Source organism: Ursus arctos, unplaced genomic scaffold, assembly GCF_023065955.2.
Source record: "Ursus arctos isolate Adak ecotype North America unplaced genomic scaffold, UrsArc2.0 scaffold_21, whole genome shotgun sequence".
NCBI classification, from domain to species: Eukaryota; Metazoa; Chordata; class Mammalia; order Carnivora; family Ursidae; genus Ursus; species Ursus arctos.
Genome location: NW_026622886.1, coordinates 18,377,374 through 18,387,619, shown reverse-complemented (window position 1 = coordinate 18,387,619; position 10,246 = coordinate 18,377,374). Strand labels below are relative to the sequence as shown.

Below are 10,246 nucleotides of genomic sequence, written 5' to 3'. Positions count from 1 at the left end.
CTGAACCAGCCAGGTGACCTGATAGTAACTAGTTTAGACAAGTCATTAAACTAACACAAGTTGTTTGTTTTTTTTTCTGTAAAATGAAGGGGTATGACTAAATTAGGGAATTTCTTATTGAAAACTCATTGCCTTTGTAAAAAGTATTTATTTGTTTATTTAAGTAATCTCTACACCCAAAGTGAGGTTCAAACTCATAACCCTGAGATCAGAAGTCGCATGTTCTTTGGAGGGAGCCAGCCAGGCATCCCCTTCATTATTCTTTTCATTCGTAACCCTAAGTTCTATTTTTGCTTTTCCATTTCATTCGTTCACTGATTCATTCATCATTCCCTCATTCCATCGACATTTATTGAGTATTTTCTATGTTCCAGGCACTTTGTGGTACACTGGGAGCACAAACGTAAGATATGGTAACCCCTTCCCTCACAGACTTGCAGCACAGGTAAATTCAATGTAGTATCACAATAGAGGCATTTACAAATTGCTCTGGGATTACAGTGGACGGAGCGTGGGGTGGGATGAGGGTGAGAATGGAGAGGAGAAGACTTGACAAGGAATTGACATTTACAAAGGCTCTTGAAGACGGAGTAGGAGTTTGCTAAAATAAGTACACATGAGGGGCTCCTGGGTGGCTCAGTCAATTAAGCGTCCAACTCTTGATTTTGACTCAGGTCATGATCTCAGGGTTGTGAGATAGAGCCCTGTGTCGAGCTCCTCACTCAGTGGGGAGTCTGCTTGAGATTCTCTCCCTCCCTCCCTCACCCATGTGCGTGTGCTCCCTCTCTCTCTCAAATAAATTAATCTTAAAAAAAGAGAAAATGTTCTAAACTTGCTCTTTTTAATTCTTCTCTTCCCATTATCTTTTAAATTTTTTAAAGTTTATTTTTTTAAAGATTTATTTATTTTAGAGAGAGAGAGCATGCAAGTGACAGGAGGGGCAGAGGGAGAGAGAACCCACAAGCAGACTCCCTGCTGAGGGCAGAGCCCTACCCAAGCTCCATTGCCAGGCTCTGAGATCATGACCTGAGCCAAAACTGGGTTGGCTTCTTTCCTGAATGAGCCACCCAGGCATTCCATATTCCCATAATCTTTAAAACTTAACCCAGTTAGGCTTTCATCTCTATCATTCCATAGACGTAGCTCTTATGGAGCTACCTAGTAATATCAACTTCTAAACTATTACAAACCGAGGTCAATTCTTAGTTTTCATCATTAGGGGCATTAACACAATTGGTCACTTTCTCTTCCTGGAAATACTTACTTTCTTCTGTGTCCCAAGAATATCATACTTTCCAGGTTTTCTTCCTCCCTCATTGGTTGTTCCCTCTCAAGCTCCTTTGCTGAATCTTTCTCTTTTCCCCACTCTTTATTATTTTATTTATTTGTTTATTTTTAAGTAAACTCTGTCCCTAACGCCAGGCTTGAACTCACTGCTATGAGCCACGTATAGGAGCCATCGTAGAGAGGTAGGGAAAGAGATTAAAAGGCATCTTTTCCTGGAACGTTTTGGAAAATTGAACTTTTATTTTCTTTTTGGCCCTCAGAAGAAAATACACAGATTATACTGTTATCCCAGATTATAAGGTTTGGGCTAGCAAATGTCTCACCAAATGATAGGGGTAGTTGTCATATGTAAAACTGTAATCTAAGAACCTCTCCATAATTCTATCAGCCAAAGAGCAGTAGCACTTGATGGCATACTGGACTGTCTTGGACTTTCTCTGGCTTGGTTATCTGAGGTATTTTATTACCAGCCTGTTTTTGTGAAGCTGTGATTCGCTGTCTCCAGGATTGATTTAGCCAATTTGGCTGGTTGGACAGGCATCTTCTCCATGTCTTTCCACTTCCTGTTTTCTTCTGCCAAAACCTACACTCTCTCAAAGAGGACTACCTTCCCAGACATAGCTATATTTTATAAGTCCTTGTCTCTCTAAAAGTCTAATATTCTAGCATGAACCTAAAAGATGATGTTAGAGTATTATGAAATGTTATTGTGTCAAAACTCTGGAGCTAGGTGTGACCAGGAAAGATTTTCAGGGTATGAATTAGAATAAAATTTCAGTGATTTTAGAATCAAAACAGACCTTGATTCAAATTCTTTTTTCTTCACCTGCATAATAGGTAATCTCACAGTTGTTTTGAGGATTGACTGGGCTAATATATGTAAAAATAGACATAGCCAACCACTTAGACACATGATAAATGGTAGGTGTTTGCTGATAGTGGTGATAGTACATTATTATGGTGATATATTTTATTGCTGAACGTAGCAATAGCTATAGTAAGAAGGAACTACACAGTTAAAAGAACTAGATTAGGGTTGGTAGAGCTCAGTTGGTGGAGCATGCAACTCTTGATCTCAGGATTGTAAGTTATCTCAGGGTTGTATGTTTGAGCCCCACAGTGGGTATAGAGATTAATCTTCCTTTCACAGATGGCTCGTCACCAGCCATGGACAAGGGTGGAGTACACCTGCAGCAGTTGAATAGTGAAACTTCTGCACATGGCACACATTTAGTAGTGACTGCCGTGTCTGTTACACCAAATCAGTCCAGTACTTCTGAGAAAGAATTAGCACTGTTGCAGGATGTTGAAAGTGAGAAGGAGAACAACACTGTGGTTGTTTAAGTTGATCCTGTAGAAATAGCAGATGAGAGCACTTGGATTAAGGAGCCGGTTGATAATGGGAGTTTGCCCATGACCGATTTTTTGAGTGGGATTGCCTTCAGTATTAAAAACTCTCATATATGCATGTCACCTCCTGCAGAAAGCAGTGTCATTCCTTGTGAAAGCAGTAACTTTCAGATGGATGGAGGCTATAACACAGAATTGTGGAAGCAATATTATGGATATGGTTGAAGCAGATAGTGATGCACAAACCTTGGAAGTTGAGAATAAATCTCAGGTTTTTAATACAAAGGGAGACCATGTGATGTAGAGGTGTTGAATGAAAGCAGCAAACCCTCCTCAAGGCAGCAGTCTGTAGAATACCTCTCAGAACCAAAGACCATCACTCAGTGGCTCCTCACATAATCTTTATGCACAGGATCAATAATGTGATCGTGATTAAAAAAAAAAAAGTACTGGATTAGATGGTGGTAATTGATGATTTCTCACTCTGACAACCATTGTGCTTTATTATAGAGTAGGGAACAATCAGTTTCTTGACTATCCAATTTAAAGTTATGTTGGTCTTAATTTATTTTTAATTTTTTTAAGTTTATTAATATTTTTTAGTAATCTCTACACCCAATGTGGGGCTTGAACTCATAACCCCAAGATCAAGAGTTGCATGCTCTTCTGACTGATCCAGCCAGATGCCCCTGTTTGCCATACATCTAATATGAGGACAAATGGGTAATTATATCTTTGAAGCTGTATGTAATTTGTATAGTTAAAAATGTTGAAGGAAATCATGGTGAGAAGAAGATCCAACTCTAAACATCTCTCTCCACACAGTCCAGGGGAGGAATACTCCAGGGCCAGGCCAGCATTGGAGAAAAAGGGAGAAGAGAAGTTTGGGTTACATAAGAAGTGGGTAACCTCCTGAGGTACTTAGGAAACAGATATACATTTGAAAGTGAGAAAATTCACATTAAGAAGCCAAGGAGGGTCACCTGGCTGGCTCAGTTGGTAGAGAATGCAACTCTTGATGTTGGAGTTGTTTGAGCCCCACTCTGGGTATAGAGATTACTTAAAAATAAAATCTTAGGGATGCCTGGGTGGCTCAGTCAGTTAAGTGTCTGCCTTTTGCCCAGGTCATGATCTGAGGGTCCTGGGATTGAGCCCTGTATCGGGCTCCCTGCTCTGCGGGGAGTCTGCTTTTCACCTGGTCCTACCCCACTCGTGTTCTCTCTCTGTATCAAATAATTAAATAAAATCTTTAAAAAAATAAACAAGCTAGGAGTCACAGCACTATGTAGTTGCTAGGTAGATAGTAAATTCCTGGAGAAAAAAGGACAATGAAGAAGAAGAAAATACAGTTTTTCAGGGTATCTGGGGGAGGGGGTATCTGGGTGGCTCAGTCAGTTAAGTGCTTGCCTTTGGCTCAGGTCATGATCCCAGGAGCCTTCTTCTCCCTCTCCCTCTGCAGCTCCCCCTGCTTGTGCTCACACACTCTCTCTCAAATAAATAAAATCTTAAAAAATAAAAAAATGGATCTGTGGGAGAAGCTCACCTATGACACTGAAGGAGGTGCAGCTCTAAAACCTAGTCCTCAGTCTACCAGACTGTGAAGATATGATTCCCAACTACAAGAAAAAATATTTGGAAGAAATACATCAAATGTATTAGCCCTTTCCTTAATTGGTAGGATTACGGGTAATTAATGTTCTTTTAAAATTTTTTGTAGTCATCTCCATATTTTACAATAAGTATGTATTATTATTATAATAAAAATTTCATTTAAAAATATTTCAACAAGTCTGCATTTAAAACCTATCACCCATCCAGGGGGAGCTATTGTGTTAATGGTATCTATTACTTCATAAGCACTCACTCATATGTCTGGGGACTGTGCAAACAGCTTCATAAGTATTTTGTAATTTAGTCCTCACACTAATCCCATGAAGTATATACTGTTATTCCCTTTTGGCAATGAAGGCACTGGGGTACAGAGATCAAGTAACTTATTTGAGGTCATGTAGTTAATAGGTAGCAACACCAGGATTTGAATCCAGGAAGTTTCACTGGAGAGATTCCTGCATATATTTCCACTGTGTACAGTGCTTTGGTCTCTATACATATTGAGACAACTGGCAGCTCCCTGCTTTGGGTCTGCTTTTAGGTATGCCACACACAGCATCTGTTTGGTGGCTTCTAGCCTATTTTAACTTCAAAAGTCTTCAGATGCTCTGAGAATATATTTGTTTTTCTTAAGAATTCTTATGAAAGAAAGTGAGTAGTTCATTAGGAAGACAAACTGGAGAATTGAATTCAAATAAGAGTTTGTATTTGTTTTTGAGCCAACTATCTGAAACATGCTACAAAATGATTTTTTATGCTATTAATGTAGCTTTTGTTTTTTTATTTTTTAAATTCTTAAACATTTTTTAAAAGATTTATTTTATTTAAGAGAGAGAGAGTACACGGAGAGAGGGGCAGAGGGAGAGGGAGAGAGAGAATCCCAAGCGGACTCCCCGCAGGGGATGGAGCCTGACATGGGGCTCAGTCCCAGGATCCCAAGCTCATGACCTGAGCCAAAATCAAGAGCCAGACACTTTACTGACTGAGCCACTGAGGCGCCCCATAGCTTTTGCTTTGTTAAAAATTAATTAATTAATTTTTTAAAGTTTATTTATTTTTAGTAATCTCTACACCCAACCTGGGGCTTGATCCAGAGATCAAGGGTTGCATGCTCCACCTACTGAGTCAGGTAGGTGCCCCTGTAGCTTTTGCTTTTTAAGCCACTAGTTTTCTAGCTCCTGTGACTGTTTTTGGGAATAATTGCAAAGAAGCAGGAAATGTGAATGACCATTTTTTCTTCAGTTAGTGCAACCACTGTAGGAAAGAGGCTTATTGGAAAGTAGATCAAGAGTGTAGTTTTTTTTTGGTTTTGGTTTTGGTTCTTAAGTGAGCTCTATACCCAATGTGGGGCTTGGACACACAGCCCAGAGATCAAGAATCACATGTTCTACTGACTGAACCGGCCAGGTGCCACATGAGGGTAGTTTTGATGTAGAATATCCTTCTGTGATTCTCTAGCAGAGAGTTTTTCGGTTTGGAAGAGACCGGATAAAGTCCAGGCCAGTGGTTGATCTGAATATCCTTGAGTCCCTTCTTCATTTCCCTCCCATCGTCTTCCCCTGTTCTATGATCCTAGTAACAAGGAACTCACAGTTTCCAGAGGCAGCCCTTCTCTTTTAGGACTGCTGTTGGTAGTTTTTCCTGATGTTGAGTAGAAATTAGTCTTCTGGTAGCTTATTTGTCCTACAAATGATTGAAAGAGCAATTTTAATAGATCTGAAACAAGTTTCAGTCTATTTTTGTTATGTGTGATGGCAGAAGTGAACCCTTGATATGCGCTGTATCATTATGGATTTATTAAATTACTGTTCTTTATACAATACTTTTGTTTTTCACAGAGCTTTCTGTATAGTATATTGTATTTTGTCTTATCCTGTCATCTGAGAGGGGGCTGGGAGAATTCACACACACACACACACACACCTCCAATCCTTACAAGGTAGATGTTATTATTTCCATTTTACAGATCGGGAAGCCGAAGTTAAATAACTTCAGAATCACCCAACTAGGCATTTAGATCTCAGAGGTTCCAAAGGATTAATGCTTGGACTTTGTTTTTTTTTTTTTTTTTTTTAAAGATTTTATTTATTTATTTGACAGAGATAGATACAGCCAGCGAGAGAGGGAACACAAGCAGGGGGAGTGGGAGAGGAAGAAGCAGGCTCATAACGGAGGAGCCTGATGTGGGACTCGATCCCAGAACGCTGGGATCACGCCCTGAGCTGAAGGCAGACGCTTAACCGATGTGCTACCCAGGCGCCCCTAATGCTTGGACTTTGAATCCTTTGATTCTTCACTGTAATATGCTGATTGTCCGATCAAATGGAGTATTTTGTGGTAGTAAGAAGGTAAGAGACCTCCAAAACTCCACCTGGTTTTGGAGTTGGAATCAGTCTTACAGTCTCTTGGTTTTGTTTCTACTTGCTTGTGTAGTCAACTGGATATTATTGGCTTGAAAGTATAAATTTGGCTCATTTTCCCCCTAAAGTACTTATAGACAGAGGTGCCTGTTTGATCCTTTGATTTAAAAAGAACCTGTTAGTATTTTTAGGATCATATGGATGACAAACTGCTCCAAAATTGGATTCTGCCTCTATTTTGAGATGGTTCTGCTCTAGGATTTCCAGTTTGATTGCTTTTAAGATGTAGTATAAAACCCAGTTCTTTCCATAAGCCTGGCCAATTCTGATGGAACCCGGTGCTGAGACAAGAGAATATAGTCATTTCCCCAGAGGATTAGGGAGCGTATGTACGTACATGGATACCTAGCACCATCTTCAAATGGACAGGATTTTTGCTAGATATTTTAACAATAAAGTCAAATATAATTGATGGATGAGATCAGGAATAATAGTCAAAACCAAAGGCTTTCGTTTTCCAAAACACTCAAAACTCCAAACTCCCCAGAGATGGTTTAAGTGTACATCAAAGCCCAAATCTTCTATCCCTAACAGGACAATCACAGAAATCAATCGCAGTTCTCTGAATTCTCTTTTTGCTCAGGCTCACCTGCCCACACTTCAGAACTTTCTGAATTCTCAGACTTTACACTGATGGCAGACTCCAGCTCCACTCATCCAAAGCTTTCCATTTTGGTCAGTTTAAATTCCTAAAGAGGCAACTGCCATCAGAAGGCTAGGTATTATGAGCTCACGCAGGGCTGTGGGGGAGGGGTGAGCTGGCCTGTGGGGACTCCCCTGCCTAGGAGCTGGTCACTCCACTTCAAACAAATCTACATCACACTGAGCGTTTCCACCCCTTTTTCTGTGTCAATGATCCCCATTTGTCCCTAGTGCCTGGGGTTACAGGTCCTGGTGAGCCTTTCTCATGTTATCTTCCTTTTGTTTTTAGGCTGAATTCTGCCTTAACTACAATTATCATTTATTCTGTACCTTTTAGTTTGGTGGTGAATGCTGAGGTTTTGCTAGCCTTTCAGTTGCTGTCATTTACACCCTATCTAAAGAACAGGGGCTGAAACATCAATTCCTTGATCTGTCTCTGGCTGGCTGAGAAAAAATCTTAAAAAAAAAAAAAAAAAAAAATCTTAGTGTTGGAGAGGGTTTCTGAGTCCAAATTTCTCTTTGAATTTTCTTAGGTGACAGGAAAGAGTGGGAAAAAAAAAAAAAACACAAAAAAACAGCTCTTCCTGTGTTTCTGAGTCTCTCATCTCTTAATCCTTTTTTGAGGATCTCTCTGTCTTCAGAAAAACACACTTTTTAGAGGTTCATAGACCTTCCGATATCCATGAATGTACCGTCTCCAAATTAGGAACCCTGCCTGCTCTAGTGTCCTTCTGGAGTCATAGGGATTCTGATCTAGTATGAAGGAATAAATGGTGAATGTGGCTCTTAGAAAGCAAGAGACTGATCTCTCAATTTTTTGTAATTTCCATAAGCACTTTTAGCCTCCTGTGTTTGAAATTCTGGGAGCACTTTGCACTATGGCATGGAAGGACATATTAATTCCCAAGTTGTTATCATATTTCCTTAGAACTTTTAACATCAACGCTATTATTTCATGTCCTTTTTAGGGGAAATGAAGCTCTGAAATTCCCCATTTATTGCATGTGGCAGCAAAGTGACCTCTACTGGACTTCCCTGGTAGTTTCCAGGAAATTATGGAATAAGGAGCTGGTAGAGGAATAGGCCCTTGAAATTCGATCAGCTATTCAGCTGCCTAGTGCCCTGAGTTCAGTGTATGGTAAGCTTCAATGCCACGGCTGGGACAGGTGAAGAAGGTACTTATAGATGAAGCAAGATTTATCATTGGTAAAAGTGGCTGCAAGAGTTCTCTGGAACTAACATTTCTGTAGAGAAGGACTGAGGATCAGATTATGAACAATGAATGAGGACAAACCCACTGGATTGATTTTAGAAAAAAAAGTTGTCTGTTTGAAATAATAAACAGTGAGAATGATATGAAGTCATAATAGACCTTTAGACAAAGTTAGGAAGTGTTCCACATTTTATGTTCTGTTTTTTTTTTTTTTTAAGATATATTTATTCAGCACCATGATCGGACTATTACATTTAGCAATTGGCAGCATGGGTGTAAAACATCCAAAAACCAAAAAATTACATTAAAACCCTTTCTTGAAGTGCTTTACACCTACCATGGAACAGAAACTAAAATAACCTGTTATATAATTAATCACAAATAGTCCTCAAGTTTTTTGACCATACACATGAGTATTGTCTAAAACATGTCTTCTTTGTAGCAGCTAGGCCCTGCCACCACTGTGCTCGGCTGAGTTCACAAATCTGCTGTAGCCTGTAGCTTTCCTGTCACTTCTCTGGCTCTCCTCCTGCTAAGCTTTGTTTCCTGGCAGTAATTAAAACCTTCCGACACTGCCATAGCTACTACTGCTGCTGGAACCACCGTAGCCACCTTGGCTTCATGGTTTAGCAAAGTATTGGCCTCCACTACCATAGGGGCCAGAGGTTCAGCCTCCAAAATTTTCTCCTTTCATGGGTCCAAAATTTGAAGATTGATTATTGTAATTTCCAAAATCATTATAGCATCCGCCACCTCCAGAGTTGCTTCCATCATTACCAGATCCGTTATACCCATCCCCACTGCCACCATAACCACCACCACCTCAACTGCCACTAAAGCCCCCTCCCCCACTGAAGTTTCCTCCATGACCAAAGCTGTCATTCCCACCAAAACCACCTCCACGGCCACCACCAAAGTTTCCAGAACGACTTCGACCTCTTTGGCTGGATAAAGCACTAGCCATCCCTTGCTTAGATAGGACTCTCCTTACTTCAAAATTGTGGCCATCAACAGTGTTGTATTTCTGAATGACAATCTCATCTGCAGAGTCATGGTCATCAAAGGTTACAAAAGCAAAGCCTTTCTTGTTGCCACGCCTCGGTAAGTCATGATGTCAGTCACTTCGGTTTTCCCCTGCTTTTCAAAATAATCTCTTAGATGATGTTCTTCAGTGTCTTCTTTAATGCCACTGACAAAAATCTTTTTCACAGCCAAGTGGGCACCATGTCTTTGAGAATCTTTTCTTGAGACAGCCCTCTTTGGTTCTGTAACTCGTTCATCCACCTTGTGCGGCTTCGCATTCATGGCTGCATCCACCTCCCCTACAGTGACATACGTGACAAACCCAAAGCCTCTGGAGCGCTTGGTGTCTGGATTTCTCATTACCACATAGTATGAGAGCATTCCCCATTGTTCAGAATGGCTCCTCAGACTCTCACTGGTTGTTTTAAAGCTCGAACCTCCAATGAAGAAATTCCCCAGCTGTTCAGACTCTTTGGGAGACTCTGACTTAGACATGACCACGGTAGGAGATGAGACTTTAATGATGGGCTTACTCACCGGTGACCATGGACAGAAAGCTTTATGTTCTGTTTTGAGTCCTGGGAGTTTTTCGTTGGGAGGAAGAAAAGGAAGTGAACATTTTACAAGTTCTAACTTGGGGCTAAACAGTCTCTCAGTCTCTTGGTCGCTGTCTCTCTGTTTCTGTCTCTCCCACTCTCAC

General features: G+C 40.5%; 1 pseudogene; it reads right to left on the bottom strand.

Moving 5' to 3' along the window:
- Window positions 1–9,079: 9,079 nt before the first annotated feature.
- LOC113255886 (heterogeneous nuclear ribonucleoprotein A1-like) lies at window positions 9,080–10,041 on the bottom strand (annotated as a pseudogene).
- Window positions 10,042–10,246: the final 205 nt, after the last annotated feature.